General features: G+C 39.6%; 1 protein-coding gene and 1 non-coding gene across 3 annotated transcripts in view; one reads left to right on the top strand and one right to left on the bottom strand.

Moving 5' to 3' along the window:
• LOC126248781 (uncharacterized) overlaps positions 1–16,922 on the top strand; it is a 661,014-nt gene that overhangs the window by 442,462 nt on the left and 201,630 nt on the right. The gene's annotated exons all lie outside the window — the stretch shown is intronic.
• Positions 1,326–1,400, bottom strand: Trnat-ugu (transfer RNA threonine (anticodon UGU)). Its single transcript has one exon. It is a non-coding gene; the product is annotated as a tRNA-Thr (tRNA).

Genomic DNA, 16,922 nt, shown 5'->3' with positions numbered 1-16,922 from the left:
GAATTGCATGGCGACGACTTTGAACGTCGTGTACAGTTCTGCCACTGGGCACAAGAGAAATTACGGGACGATGACAGATTTTTTGCACTCGTTCCATTTAGCGACGAAGCGTCATTCACTAACAGCGGTAACGTAAGCAGGCATAATATGCACTATTGGGCAACGGAAAATCCACGATGGCTGCGACAAGTGGAACATCAGCGACCTTGGCAGGTTCATGTATGGTGCGGCATTGTGGGAGGAAGGATAATTGGCCCCCATTTTATCGATGGCAATCTAAATGGTGCAATGTATGCTGATTTCCTACGTAATGTTGTACCGATGTTACTACAAGATGTTTCACTGCATATCAGAATGGCGATGTACTTCCAACATGATGGATGTCCAGCACATAGCTCGCGTGCGGTTGAAACGGTATTGAATACCATATTTCATGAGAGGTGGATTGGTCGTCGAAGCACCATACCATGCCCCGCACGTTCACCGGATTTGACGTCCCCGGATTTCTTTCTGTGGGGAAAGTTGAAGGATATTTTCTATCGTGATCCACCGACAACGCCTGACAACATGCGTCAGCCCATTGTCAATGCATGTGTGAACATTACGGAAGGCGAACTACTCGCTGTTGAGAGGAATGTCGTTACACGTATTGTCAAATGCACTGAGTTTGATGGACATCATTTTGAGCATTTATTGCATTAATGTGGTATTGACAGGTAATCACGCTGTAACAGCATGCGTTCTCAGAAATGATAAGTTCACAAAGGTACATGTATCACATTGGAACAACCGAAATAAAATGTTTAAACGTAACCTACGTTCTGTATTTTAACTTAAAAAACCTACCTGTTACCAACTATTCGTCTAAAATTGTGAGCCATATGTTTGTGACTATTACAGCACCATCTATCACAAAGCGAAAAAAGTGGTCCAACTAAAACATTCATATTTCTTCACGTACTACACGAATAGAAATGGTGGTTCTATTTAAAAAAAAAACGCAATTGATATCCGTTTCATCTATGGCAGCGCCATCTTGCGGGTCAACCATAGCGCCTTCTGGTTTCCCCCTTCAAGCTAGACAAGTTTCGTTCTTTGTAGTTTTTTCGTTTGACTCTTATTTCGTGAGATATTTGGCCCGGTCACGATCAATGGACCACCCTGTATATTAATTAATAACTATATATGACGGTAGTATCTGTTCCCGAAAGAACAGTTACCGTCGATGACCATGCAGCTTTGCTCGAAATGAAATGATAATTAAATAGACACCCTAGCTGCAAGCAGGCGTTGATACACTTCATTGGGGACATGTTGAAAATGTGTGCCCCGACCGGGACTCGAACCCGGGATCTCCTGCTTACATGGCAGACGCTCTATCCATCTGAGCCACCGCGGGCACACAATCAGCCTTTCATATTTTTACATATGCAACTGACTATCGGCCTTTTTTTGTGCAAAATATTCATTTTTGTCAATCGCCCTGTCTAGTTTTTATACTACGTTTTTATTTTTATTTTTTACTCCCATGTTGCTGACGGGCGGTAAATTGTATCCGCTAACAACCCCCCCTCCCCTCCCCAAATGGGGCGGGAGCGATGAAATAACAATAAAGGAAAAAATATGTTTGCCACTGAGTCCAGTATAACACACAATAACAGTACTGCACTTGAAACTAAGTGGTACATCGACAGGCACATGACTGCTCTGCAGTTTGCCGGTCGGAGTGGCCGTACGGTCGCAGTTTCGAATCCTGCCTCGGGCATGGATGTGTGTGATGTCCTTAGGTTCGTTATGTTTACTTAGTTCTAAGTTCTAGGCGACTGATGACCTCAGAAGTTAAGTCGCATAGTGCTCAGAGCCATTTGAACCATTTTGATCTGCAGTTTATACTTAACTGCCTGGCAGTGCGTTCATCGAACCAGCTTCAGACTATTTCTCTACCGTTCCACTCTCGAAAAGCGCGTGAGAATAACGTGCAGTTAAATCGTTCAGTGCGAGTTCTGATTCCTCTTACTTTATTAAGATGATCATTTTTTTTCCTTGTAAGTGTGCTTCAACAAGATACTTTCGCATTTTAAGGAGAGGGTTGGTGACTGAAATTTCGTAAAAAGATTTCAACGCAACCAAATGATTACCACTCCAACTCGCTTATCATGTCCGTGAAACTCTCTCCCCACCGAGCGAGGTGGCGCAGTGGTTAGCACACTGGACTCGCATTTGGGAGGACGACGGTTCAATCCCGTCTCCAGCCAACCTGATTTAGGTTTTCCGTGATTTCCCTAAATCGTTTCAGGCGAATGCCGGGATGGTTCCTTTGAAAGGGCACGGCCGATTTCCTTCCCCATCCTTCCCTAACCCGAGCTTGCGCTCCGACTCTAATGACCTCGTTGTCGACGGGACGTTAAACAACACTAACCTAACCTAAACTCTCTCCCCTGTATCGCTATAGTAAAAAATTCATCAGGTAACGATGCCATACAGCGCAGCAATCTTCCAGGAGATGACGGACAAGTGTCGTGTATGCAGCCTCTTTAGTAGACATGATGCATCTTGTATGAGTTCTGCCAATAAAACGCAGTCCTTAGTTCGCCTTCGCAGCAACATTTTCTATGTCGTCGTTTTAATTTGTAGCTGTCGGTAATTGTGATCTCTAGGTATTTAGCTGAACATACAATCTTTAACTTTGTGTTATTTATCGTACAACTGAAACAATATCGTAAACATCTTTAAGTGCTCCACTATATTTAAGACATGATCTATGAAGATTTATTTCACTGGCATTTCGACAGTTCACTCGGAAGATGATAGTGAGGTACACTTCAGAATTATCAGGGGAAGATAAGTGCGTACGAAAAAATCGTTATAACAGAGTATTTATTCTCTCAGGATCACAATGCACCTTAACAACTTCTATTTTTTAACCATCTTCATATTAGATTTTTCGTTTCATGAAGACAGTAGTACGTCCATTCATTGAGCTTTTACACTGTGTTAGGCTATGCTATATTAGTTTTAGGAAAACTGGGCAGCTGCAACTGAATATTACCTTTACAGTTTCGTGCACAGTTAGCTCGTACCTGGAATGATGCGTGAAACAGTCGATGATTTAAACTAACCATCTCACAACAACAGTCAGCAACCGTACTTATGAAGTACTGGAAATTGTTTATGACGAAATGGACAATAGTCTGGCGTTTTATTTCATCTATGTTTCATTTGCAAAGATATGACAGTAAACGCTAATCGCCATCTGTTTTCCAAACTGTATCTGCGACTGTAGTTATGACAGGACTCAAATGTAATCGATAACTGCTGTATTACCTTTCGTTTATGGGATATAAATGAATGATTGTTCCACACCGTGTACATTTCTGCCATACGATCGCGTTGACTTTATTTCCAAAAATTTAAATATTCTTTCATTAACAGCATAGAATTTTTTGAGAGGCAGGCAGCAAAGAATTGTAACTGCAATCCAGTATCTGGTGTTTGATCGTATATTACTTTTCACTGGCTGCTTACAAAATGCACAGGAGTTCACTGCCTGCGCCTATTACGTCGCTCTACGTACTAGCCTTGTAGTAGTTTGAAAAGCTTAAAAAAGGTGTGTAACTAATTATAGAAATTAAAAATGCAACATTTATCTTACTCAAATCATATAATATTACGGATGTCATAAGAGGTTGTTGCTTAGCTTAGGAATAAAAACTGAAGAAGTCGATTTTACCTCCACTAGTTTGCGTATAATTTGTAGTTCACCGTGTTATATGTTTCTCCTTCAAGTTCTTCCTCATTTCTCTTTAGCGGTAAGGGAATTGAACCCGAGACCTCCCTGCAGTAGACAGACGCGCTGTCGCTGACTTCTCATATACAGATGCGAAAATCTTCCTGTAAGTCAGTATTATTTCCTGTCGGCATATTCGAGCATGATTATTAATTAACCATCTATCAGATTCTACCCAAAAACCACGAAAATCAGAGCAGCAAAAAGTGCTCCAGTGCAGAGCGCACGTACATCAAATAGAGAGTAGGTGCAGACAAGAAAACATGTTGTGAAGAAAAAATAATACAGTAGTGGATAACTATGCCTTTTTTTTCATTTTCGATTGAGCTTCATACCAAGTTGTTAAATGGAGGTCACCTCCCCATAGACATCATCTGTGACGATGATGATGATGTTTGGCTTGTAGGGCTCTCAACTGCGCGTTTATCAGCTACTGTACAAGTTGCCAATCGTTACTCGGTCCAGTCCTGCCACTTCTATGAATGATGATGAAATGAGGACAACACAAACACCCAGTCACCGGGCGGAGGAAATCCCCAACCCGGCTGGGAATCGATCCCGGTATTCCGTGATCCAGAGGCACACATCATCTGTGATCTGATGGGTGCTACGGTTGTTACTACACTCGTAATTTTGTGAATGAAAAATGCTCAAGTGTTTACAATGAAATCATTAGCAAACTTATCAACTGTTATTCAGTTGAGATTTATAATACACCAATGTTCTTATTTAACGCTTATTTTCAAAACGGTATTTTTCAAAATATACTTAAATTCGCTGTTGTCCTGACACTTCACGAAACCAGAAATTATAAAGAAAAGTAGAGATTTACTGATCCATTTCATTATTTCCAGTATTTTCGAGGAGATTATGTACAATAAAATTCTTCAGCATTAAACACAGGAAAATATTCCCAGAAAAAGAAACGGTTTTAACTTCAAAAAGGACGTACCTGAGAAGTCTACATTTACCATGACAGCTATACTAGAATCAGTACATCATTAATTATTGTTATTGCTAATATTTTGTGACGTGCTATTTAATCGTGTGAACTACGTTATCCTCACGCTGTATTATGTAATAATATGTATAGCTGATTCACGGTTTTATCTTACATGCATTACAGAACTCAGTATGTGTGAGTTCCATATCGATCACAAAGCAATAAGCACTCTTAGTTTGAACCGATTAGGTCAGGTGTGTCGCAGTGTGCTGTATTGGGTCCTCTATTGTTTAATATATATAAGTGATCTTCCACTTGCATTATTGGAAAATGATTTTTGTTCCTCTTTGCGCGTGATACAGTGATAGGAATAAAAAGTAATACCATTTACCTCAGCGAAGTAGCAGCTAACGAAATATTTGAAAAGATCAAGAGATTATCCAAAGCAAATGGTTTATCATGAAAATTTGAAAAGATACAGTACATACACTTCAGTGCCTCCAACAGAAATCCACAAACTACACTAACGGAAAAAAATAGCAACACCAAGATAGCGTTTTGCGACAGAAACGAAAGTGGGTAGGCGTGTTTCTACATCTGAAAGATGATGTCTATTGAGATTTTGCGCCAGCAGCATAAGAAGAAAGATTAAGGAAAGGCAAATCTACGTTTATAGCATTAGTAGACTTAGAGAAAGCTTTTGACAATGTTGACTGGAATACTCTCTTTCAAATTCTAAAGGTGGCAGGAGTAAAATACAGGGAGCGAAAGGCTATTTACAATTTGTACAGAAACCAGATGTCACAAAAGGGAGGCAGTAGTTGGAAAGGGAGTGAGACAGGGTTGTAGCCACTCCCCGATGTTATTCAATCTGTATTTAGAGCAAGCAGTAAAGAAAACAAAAGAAAAATTCGGTGTATGTATTAAAATCCATGGAGAAGAAATAAAAACTTTTAGGTTCGCCGATGACATTGTAATTCTGTCAGAGACAGCAAAGGACTTGGAAGAGCAGTGGAACGGAATGGACAGTGTCCTGAAAGGAGGATATAAGATGAACATCAACAAAAGCAAAACGAGGATAATGGAATGTAGTCGAATTGGCTCTGAGCACTATGGGACTCAACTGCTGAGGTCATTAGTCCCCTAGAACTTAGAACTAGTTAAACCTAACTAACCTAAAGACATCACAAACATCCATGCCCGAGGCAGGATTCGAACCTGCGACCGTAGCGGTCTTGCGGTTCCAGACTGCAGCGCCTTTAACCGCACGGCCACTTCGGCCGGCTTGTAGTCGAATTAAGTCGGGTGATGCTGAGGGAATTAGATTAGGAAATGAGACACTTAAAATAGTAAAGGAGTTTTGCTATGTAGGGAGCAAAATAACTGACGATGGGTGAAGTAGAGAGTATATGAAATGTAGACTGGCAATGGCAAGAAAAGCGTTTCTGAAGAAGAGAAATTTGTGAACATAAAGTATAGAATTAAGTGTCAGCAAGTCGTTTCTGAAAGTATTTGTATGGAGTGTAGTCATGTATGGAAGTGAAACATGGACGATAAATAGTTTGGACAAGAAGAGAATAGAAGCTTTCAAAATGTGGTGCTACAGAAGAATACTGAAGATTAGATGGGTAGATCATATAACTAATGAGGAGGTATTGAATAGAATTGGTGAGAAGAGGAGTTTGTGGCACAGCTTGACGAGAAGAAGGGATCGGTTGGTAGGACATGTTCTGAGGCATCAAGGGATCACAAATTTAGCATTGGAGGGCAGCGTGGAGGGTAAAAATCGTAGAGGGAGACCAAGAGATAAACACACTAAGCAGATTCAGAAGGATGTAGGTTGCAGTAAATACTGCGAGATGAAGCAGCTTGCACAGGATTGAGTAGCATGGAGAGCTGCATCAAACCAGTCTCAGGACTGAAGATGGTTCAAATGGCTCTGAGCACTATGGGACTCAACTGCTGAGGTCATAAGTCCCCTAGAACTTAGAACTACTTAAACCTAACTAACCTAAGGACAACACACACATCCATGCCCGAGGCAGGATTCGAACCTGCGACCGTAGCGGTCGCGCGGGTCCAGACTGTAGCGCCAGAACCGCTCGGCCACCAGCGGCCGGCAGGACTGAAGACGACAACAACAACAACAGCATAAGAGTGTCGTTGGAGCACCTCTATGAGGATATAAATCAGGTTTGCTTTGAATACACGCTGTAATGGTCGTGAGCGTTAGTTACTTTGAGGTTAGACGTGGGTAGTTGATGACAGTCAAGAATGCCTTTGAGGTGACAAAAACTCCATTATTAACACCTCATTGAGTTTGAACGACGTCGTGTAATGTGGTTCCGAGAAGCTGGAAGTTCCTTCTGCGATATTACAGTAAAACTTGACCGGACTGTAGCCACTGTACATGACTTCTGGCAGCGGTGGTCACGAGTATATACGCTCGCAAGAAGACCGGCCTCTGGACGGACAGGTGACTACCCAGAGGGACAACCATCTTGTTCGGCGTATGACTATGGCGCACCGCACTGCATCTGCAACAGCAATTTGCTCAGCAGTTGACACCGCAGTGTCACAACGAACTGGACAGCTCCGAACGAGACGCCCTGCAGCGCGCATTCCACTGGCCGCAAACCACCATCGTGTGCGACTCCAGTTGTGTCAAGCGAGTGCTCAATGGAGGGCAGGGTGGAGGTCTGTGTGTTTCTGATGAAAGCTGGTTCCGCCTCGGTGCCAGTGATGGCCATGTGTCGGTTAGAAAGAGGCCAGCTGAGGGCCTGTCACCAACCTGTCTGCGGACTAGACCCACTGGACATACACCTGGAGTTATGGTCTGGGGTGTGATTTCGTTTGACAGCAGGAGCTCTTACGTGTTATCCGATGTTCCCTAACTGCGGATTTGTTCTTCAGTCTGGTGATTCGACATTTTGAGTTGCCATTCGTGAACAGCATTCCAGCGGGTGTTTTTCCAACAGGATAACGCTCGTCCACATATCGATGTTGTAGCCCAGTGTGCCCTACAGAGTGTCGATGTGTTACCTTGCGTACGCAGCTCGTGGTCGTGCGGTAGCGTTCTAGCTTCCCACGCCCGGGTTCCCGGGTTCGATTCCCGGCGGGGTCAGGGATATTTTCTGCCTCGTGATGACTGGGTGTTGTGTGATGTCCTTAGGTTGGTTAGGTTTAAGTAGTTCTAAGTTCTAGGGGACTGATGACCATAGATGTTAAGTACCATAGTGCTCAGAGCCATTTGTTACCTTGGCCTGCTCGATCATGAAATTTGTTCCCAATCGAACAAATATGGGACATCATCGAGTGGCAACTCCAGCGCATCCTGAGACAGCATTAAACGTCCATGTATTGACTTAATTACTGTAAAAGACATGGAATTCCATCCCACAAACTGACATCCGTCACTTGTACAACACAATGCAAGCACGTTTGCGTGCTTTCATTCAACATGCTGGCGGTTACGCCGGCGATTAATGCACCCGAACATCAAATTTGTAATGACTTATTTCACAGTTACACTAACCCCTTAATGCCGAGTGTCGCGAATTCGCATCATACCAATTCTGTGGTGCTAACTGCAAGGTTAACTCTACCTTTTTGAACGCCAGAGCCGGTAGATGCTGATTCTTCATGAAGCCACCAATGATTCTGACAAGTGTTGCATTTTCCTGAGTGTTTCGGGTACCTCTACAGCACCACGAGTTTTGATTTTTATCTTTCATTCAGAAATTTATTCAGGTATTAAGGGGTTAACCTGCGATCTTGCAGTGTTAATCACTGACAAATGTTCTCTCGACAAATGTGTTCCCGAAATTTCATTACTCTAAGCTATTTTTTTGTGTTGCGATTTTTTTCCGTCTGTGCATATGTAAAATAGTTTATTCTGCATATTTCCAATCATTAACGAGTTGTGGGAACCTATTTTGGGAAAATTATTCTTAGGCCTACAGGGACCATATTTTCATAATACAAGAGCACATTGTAAACAAAGTATCTAGTGTTTGCCCTACAAATTCTTTAGAGACAATTTTCAAATACTGGACATTTTGGCAACTGCTTGACGGTATGTTATTCCGTGATGTCCTTTGTCGTTATCATTATTCCTACTTTCACAAAACATAGTGAAAAGCGTGCATTTACGACTATGACGAAAAACAGATTCCACAAAACCTTCAAGGGCGTAAAATTAGCACAGAAGAGGTTATTTACATAGGTAAATATACGTATATTCAAAAACCTGCCTCAGCACACCGAATATGTGGGTATTTTGAGTTAGTTTAAGATCAGATTTGGATTTTCCGGGATAGTATTTTTTAAGAGAACAAGGCAGATTTCTTACGTTATCGTTGTCCAGTACGATGATGTGCTCCGTCACTAACGACCTCTTCGTCGGAGGGACGTCATATCCTATTCATCCTTCCCTCTACCACAGTTGATGCTTTGTAGAGTCGGGTACACACTGAGTGCCCGGTAATTCATCAGAAATGTTACCATGCCTGTTTTGGTCCAGCGCCTTGTCGTTTTCTCCTAGCACTCCTCAACCACTTTCCCAATAAAGAATGGGTAACGCTCACTTCACAAGACTTCATGCACATTTGACGTCATTTTGACGCCACACGCTGTATCGAAGACGTAAAGAGCTGTCTGTCGACTTTCGTGATCTTCATTGTACAGTTCACAACACGTAAGATGAACATGACGTTCAAAACAATAACCTTCATCTCAGTTAGAGAGAACTGGAAGTTACGGTTGTATTTACTCCAGCGTACATTAACCTAGAAGCTACATTATTTATAAGTGTGCAAAATTCTGCATTCAAGTAGACTGTGCAGTGGATAAGGGAGACACTGAGGTGTTTGCAAGAACAGATTCCGAGACGTACTGAAAAAGTAGTATTAATTATTTTTTCTAAAACGCCTTCACCAACCCTGAACGTGAGACAACTTGCTGATTTACAGGCAAAAAGCAAGCGAAAGCCAGCCAGCACAGAATCCATTTAACGTACGCTGTATACTCAATATTGTTCATTGGGTTGTCTCGACAGCGTAATTTTATTTTTAGACACTGCAAAATCTAATTTCAGGAGTTGGGCAGTAATTAAAAAGGGCGGACAGCAATTCTAGCAGACGAATTGAAGCTGCAGGTCTCGTAACTTATGCTCTATGGATAAATGCTGTTTCAAAACTTCAGCATATTGGGGATCTCCCGAAAACACGTAGATATCGGTAGAATTTATTATAACAAAATGATGAAAAACATCATATTGTTGGTTAAAGACGCGCTTTAATTGAAGACATTCTTGTTTGGCAAAGAAGTATCCTAAATGAACTAGATAATATTTTCTTTGTTTTATAAATGGCTGAGACTAAGTTACCTTTTAATTATTTTCCAGATGTGTCAGTCTTTCCTGTGCTTTTATTCGGGTCAACGTCATTTGAATTTTTACTCGATTTGCGCGTTTCAATCTTTATTTGTAAATTATTGAAAATGACAACTCACTCCTGCGAGAACACTCCTATATGTATATAATATCAAGTATTACAGAGCATACTTCTTTTAAATTAATAAGGAAGTAATAGGTTCTTTCAGAAATGCTAAGGCGAAAATAATTTGGAAACGGCTGGACACGAACCCGCCACGATGACATGACAGAGTATCACACTTTATGCTGGACTTTGATCTCATGAAAGCTTAAACTGGCGATAACTACATAAGTCGTACCAAGAACAACGTGTTTTTATAAATCTTCTCTGAGCCTTGGCCTTGAAACGCATGGAAACACGCAAGTGTACATACGAAATAAAATATGGCGAGTGCCAATCATCCCACATCGAACATTAGGGAAAGTCGATAGCGGTTTCTTTTGTATTCAATACTGCGTATGCCGTCAAAACGACGTCACGTGTGCGTGAAGTGTTTTGAAATGAGTTTTACCCATAAAGAATCACTCCTACACTCGGCTGTTTGCCAAAACTCGTTTGTTGCTCTCTAGTGAAGATGAAATGTTCCGGGCGTTGGCGGGTTTCCAGCTGAATCTACCAGCACAAAAACAGGACAGTTAAGAGAAGGCGGGTCCTACTTTGAATGAGTTGCTCTGCCTTTCTGTAACACAAGCTGCAGAAAATATACACGTTCTCCTCTTTTTCAGCTACGCTATGGTTTGTGCTCACTATCATGTACAGAACAGTAAAAAAGAAACTAAATAAATAAATAAATAAAATAAAATAAAAATGTTTCAAAGCAACTGTCAAATACACCTCACAGTTTTATTCTTAACATATCACACTGGATCAATAGTCACGCAGTACCTTCTTGGGATACAAAAGATGCGTTTCCTAGATATAACGTATTAAGATAGTAAATATTTTTATTCTGGTCTCGTTATTTACAAGATACCCTGTGTAATCTGGATACCCACGAAATTTTACAAACGGTTTAAGGTATCCAAACGTTTTTATGTTTGAAAATTCAGTGTAGGAAATAGTGGTGAGTTACCTAGTGATACTGCACTATCTGTTTGTCCGAAAGATCACGAATAGAATGATCTATTCAATGGACACCGATTATCAAGATTTTTTCGATCATAGGTAATTCGAGTAGCACATTCACTTTGCTCATAACAGTTAGTAAATATTTCTATCGAACATGCACTGTTTTCAGTACGCTCGCAGCATGCTAAGTTACGTATAGGGTCTATCTAATTCCCTTTTGAATTGATGATAATTTTGTGCTATCGGTTTACCACAGTCTCACTACTGACGCACGGAAAAGAAGGAAAACACTGGAAAAATTTAGATCGGTTACATGATCTTGACTGACGATCGTTAAATGTGATGGCTGGTTTAATAAATAATTAGATTAGCTGGCTTCTGCCTTAGAGCTAACGATTTTTGCCAAGAGTTCTGATGAGATAGCTCTTATATATCACTGTTAGACTTGTGTATGTCGCCCACTCCAGTCTGGACATCTCGAGGCAGCACAACCCTGCCATGGGAAAATGTCGAAACGATGTACAGCATCAGTAGTTGCTGTATGTCACACTCTGCTGTGGGGCGGTGGGTGGAATTTATGTTGCTATTTAAAAAGTTTGGTTTGTAATGTAGAAAAGATGCATTCCTTGCCGTTTTAACCATATGTGGGGCGGCGAGTGGAATTAATTGTTATATAAATGTTCCTATTATTTATGCTGTCTTTTGCCGTTCTCAACACTGGCTCTCTAACTACAATATTGGCAACCAGAAAGTGATTAGCAAAACGTGAAGCCTGTAATTAGAATTCCTAGTGCCCACTTCATCTGAGAAATACACTTAGAGCTACAGCTTAAAGCTCTGAGGAATTAGGAAATTGTCTGGGATTTATAATCAAAAACGATCGTGAAAAAAAAAAGTTCTCTATATTCTGAAAGTCACAGATGAAAAAAAAAAAAAAAGAATCCACACAATCTGACTAACAGAGCAGTTCAGAGTCTAATGCGCTGATGCAACTATAACTGTCCAAATTAAATGTTTACGTGAATGCTCGCCATAATTTGATGATAATGTTCATCAAACGCCACGCTAAATAATGGTAGAATGTCTGTCCCGCGACGGCACGTGAAAATACGACATACGCAAACTGAAGATAGATAATTAAAATCATCCCAGAATTAACACTTCACTCGAAAATGATTTCATGGTTACGCGTATCCCGAGTAACTTAATACGGCATCCGAGGCTGTTTATAGCAATGATACCGACGCGACGCGACTACCGACACAGATGGTGTGCTATTCAGCGTCTGGAGAGAACTGGGGCCTTTTTTCCTCGCGCAGCGTTCTTATATATAAAGCCGCGGTGCGGATGGCTAAGGGAACGCCTGATCAAATCGGCTCTCCCGACTAGCCGCTGGGCTAGTAATGCACCACTTCAAGTTACCGAATAAATCATCGCTTCCTTTGCTGATGGCCGATGAAGCTCTCAATTTAAATGTGCATTCAACACACAGGTAAGTAATCATAATAAAAGTTTGACGTGGCTAAGTTAAATATTTTGGGCGAGAGAATTAATTTAATTACACTGCACGCAGTAGACGAGCTCTGAACTTGCCCTTTGGAGATACGCTATCGTTATAGTTTTACAGTTATTCAAATGAAACTTCTCACATCTTTATGATTATAGCGGATCTCCATTCTACTTAAATATAAACATCCTAGCCTTATTTATTAGCCTACTTAATCTATCTTGCTTCCTTAATTTTTAAGACAAAAACCAGAAAATTATGAATTTCAACAAAAATTTTAATTTGTGAGATCCAAAGTACTGTTTCTATTAAATTATTATGGAAAAGGAATCTAAATATAAATTTTTAAGTCTCTAGCTCTTTTCTGTTGCGCCAATGATTTTTACAGAAAAACGTCCAAATTTCGAAAATGGTTGTAGTTATCGAACTGATATTCAACACATATTAATTTAGTATTACTCCTGACATGCTAGAATCGTTTCAGGTTATTTATTTGATTTTAAAAGTATTGCGCCACATTTATGACGTCAGAGCTAGTTACAGCGGACTAGGCTGGCACACAATGGAAAGACGGATGTGAATTTACTACGGCGTGAGTAGGCTGCTTCCCCACACAGCGTTACACACGATCGGCTACACAACAAGGAACACGATTGTTTAATAAATGAAACGTTGTATAAATTGGGTTTCCAAAGCAAATAAACCACTGTACAATTCTAGAATGAGGACTAAGCAAATCGAACAGAATATAATCGGCTCCCTAAAATGGGGCTTTATAAAACGACCCATACAACGTCTTTTTCTGAATCTTTTCTCGATTTTTTTTCAGATTATTTGAAAGCCATCTTTTCTGTACAGATAGGGTGTGACAAAAATACAAAATTTTAACTTCATGTGTATAAAATTCATTTTAACGAAGCAGATAGTTCAGGGATAAAACCAAACATACAGCCAGTCGCTGTGGCCGAGCGGTTCTAGGCGCTTCACTCTGGAACCGCGCGACCGCTACGGTCGCAGGTTCGAATCCTGCCTCGGGCATGGATGTGTGTGATGTCCTTAGGTTAGTTAGGTTTAAGTAGTTCTAAGTTCTAGGGGACTTATGACCTCATATGTTAAGTCCCATAGTGCTCAGAGCCATTTTAACCAAACATAGAGAAATACATTTCAGATATATATGATTAGGTACGTGCCTTTAATTTCCACATATGCTGAGCAAACTAATTCTTCTCAAAGAAATGGTTTCTTTGAAATCATGGGAGGGGATGACATTGTGTGTAAATAGACCAGAGTCATGTGAAATGAGTGTGCCATGATTTTCGTGTTATATCAATCAATTTCAAATAAATAAGTAGTCCTCTTGGCTTAATCATCAACTACTTGCGGATGTGACAGTGATTTCATACAATCCATTTTATGTTAACTTTTTGAAGTTATTGAATTATGTAATGTATTAAAGACGAGTTATTTTTGTGTTGAAGTTAATATTCTTGTTAGGAATTTTCTACGAGATACTGTCAATAAATTTTAGACTATGTTCGGCTATCTGTTCCTGTCACAACTTTAAGAGACAATAAAAACATGTAATTCTTTGAAAATTAATATGGTAAATGGAATTTGTGGTTCCTCAAAGTAATTTGTTTACTAATTATTATTTGACTTCCTAAATTTTCTGGGTATTCTTAAAATTTATAACTTTGTGTATCATTCCCTTGAAAAATTCAACTTCGTGTAAATGGGCATAGAATGATGAGGTACAGACTGTGGAGTTCGTAGTTGCAGAACTACTGTCAATATTAGAACAATACCTGTCACGTATGGCACTAATTTAAAAATCTAATAAATTTATGGTCAGCTTGTTTCATGTTCTATTGTAAATTTAATATTCACTATCCAGCGTAGTTACAAAAGGCAAATAGGTCATAACAAAATGATATTACATATAGCTGTTTGCAACTTCCTTTCTCTACTAAAAGAAGAAAGTCTTAAAAGAATTTGGTGTAAATTACGTGGGAAATATTAATATACAGCAACAGAGAATTACACAAAAAATTGAAAAGTTTGCAAATAAAAACAACAGCAATAATTGAAATATTACATACTGGAATGTGTGCTTACAAGGACCAAATCAGAATATAGAGAAGGGTGTGTCTCGTCAAAAAACAATGATCAAGTTTGGTTTAGTTTACATCAGTATACCAAAGGGAGACAACGTGACGGTTGATATCGCTACTAGTGTCAGCAAACAGAGTACAACTGGGATTCTGAATTTGTCAGCCAGTAGACTATGAGCTGACTAAACTTTATTCTCCCAGGGCTTGTGTCCATGTTGAAGTGTGTGGAACTTGTGAATCATTTCGATGAAATGGGCTTAAGTGTGTAATCCGATATAGACATCTCATAACGTCATACTTGTTTTTAACAAATAATTTCTTTACGGGACTGGAAACACAAGCTGGTTACTTAAAAGCAGTTCTTGTCCTGTGCAGTGTTTGCTAAAGGTACGACAGAGAAATACTTTTGCATCAGAAGACCTCTTCATTAGACTTATGTTTTAGAATTCTCATTGGAACCTCTTGCTTGACACTTAACTCAAGATTTTGAAAGTAAATACTGGCGACATGGCTGTTAGATCATGGCTAGGCTAATACCACTGTGTTCAGTACAGGTTGCTTGAATGTGTCAGACATAGCCTAGCAGAGACTGGTTCACAAAAGTAACCTACTTACTATGACACAAGAAGAGCCATCTACTACCAGTAATACCATGCATTAATTTAGACTACTTGGAACCCCCTGCCAAGGTTTCGAATTCTTTTTTAGTCAGAAGTATTTAATAACAAGGAAATAATGGATAAAATAGTTAATTAATCACGAATTCACTGAGAGAAACGTTTAACATATTAAATATTGTAAAAGTAATATATCTAACATTATGATGTTTTGAAATGGGTAGCCATAATCAGATTTCATTGTAGCTTTAAGCAAATTACTCATAGGAAGTTAAAGTAATTACAGTTAAAGTAATTATAATAAAAGTAAACACAGTTAAAATAATTATAGTGTATATACATTTCATTCCTGCAACTGATACTCGAAGTATTATCATATATTCAATTTGCAACTGTTTCAGTCAAGAACATATACGTAAGTATACATTATTTAACATTAAATTTGAATACCTATGCCCACGCGAAGATGCACATGAGTTCTACTACACATATGGCTATATTGTTTAAGTAAATCAAATATAGGAAATTCCCAAATTATAGACTACATTTTGTATAAAAATAGCCTTTATGTTTTAATATTATATCGTTTTTTTTTTTTTTTTTTGTTATCTTTGTGCCAGATCCAACTCGTACAAACAAAGAAATTGACGAAATTTTCTTAGGGTTGAGTTACATATTTGGGTTCTCCTAAGTGTACGATCCGCCTCGTTTCGTATTAACTCGAAAGATTTTAGAGATGCGTTATTCCGTAGAAATAATTTGTTTTCAGAGGAATTTGCTTAAAGAAAAGTATCCACACGTCAAACAAAATGGTACGGCACACTGAATGGAGATGCGCTGCACTTTTTTCCTTCCTGCAGACACGTACGTGCAAACAAACAAAAAATTAACTGCGAAACTTTACAGCTTCGAAGTATAGCTACAACCTTATGACCATCCTGCATATGTAGACTAAACAGATTTCTATTATCACAAGTACGGAACTGTGTGTTTAGTATTTTTAGACAGGGATTTAGGTAACTGTTCTTTACTCTTTCTTTTTATGCTAAATAATTCTACTTATTTTTGCGATTACACATATTATCAACCTAATTTTTCATCGTATCTGTGACCAAAGATGTCACATCCAGAAGCCATAGAGAACTTGAATGCTTGCAAATTTATGAATAACATTTCTCCCCTGGCAAAATGTCGATACGCTGAGATATCTCCACCTGTGTAGCAGAAGACTCATCTATTAGTCATAACGCCGAAGAGAAATCTTAGAAGTTCGCAAGTATCACACGAGTGTTTGACTGCCAGAAGAAATCCCACGAGGTCGATAGCTTGTTTTAGTTATCTGAATCATATCATGGGAGATTTGGGTTTCAGGAGTAGACTAAAGATGGGTGCAGTACTGCAACGTGCCGAGTGCACGCATAACGCTGCGCTGAAACTCCGATGCGTAGTGCGCA

The sequence above is a fragment of the Schistocerca nitens genome, chromosome 3 (assembly GCF_023898315.1).
Source record: "Schistocerca nitens isolate TAMUIC-IGC-003100 chromosome 3, iqSchNite1.1, whole genome shotgun sequence".
In the NCBI taxonomy this organism is placed as follows: Eukaryota; Metazoa; Arthropoda; class Insecta; order Orthoptera; family Acrididae; genus Schistocerca; species Schistocerca nitens.
This window is presented reverse-complemented; position numbering and strand designations above follow the sequence as displayed.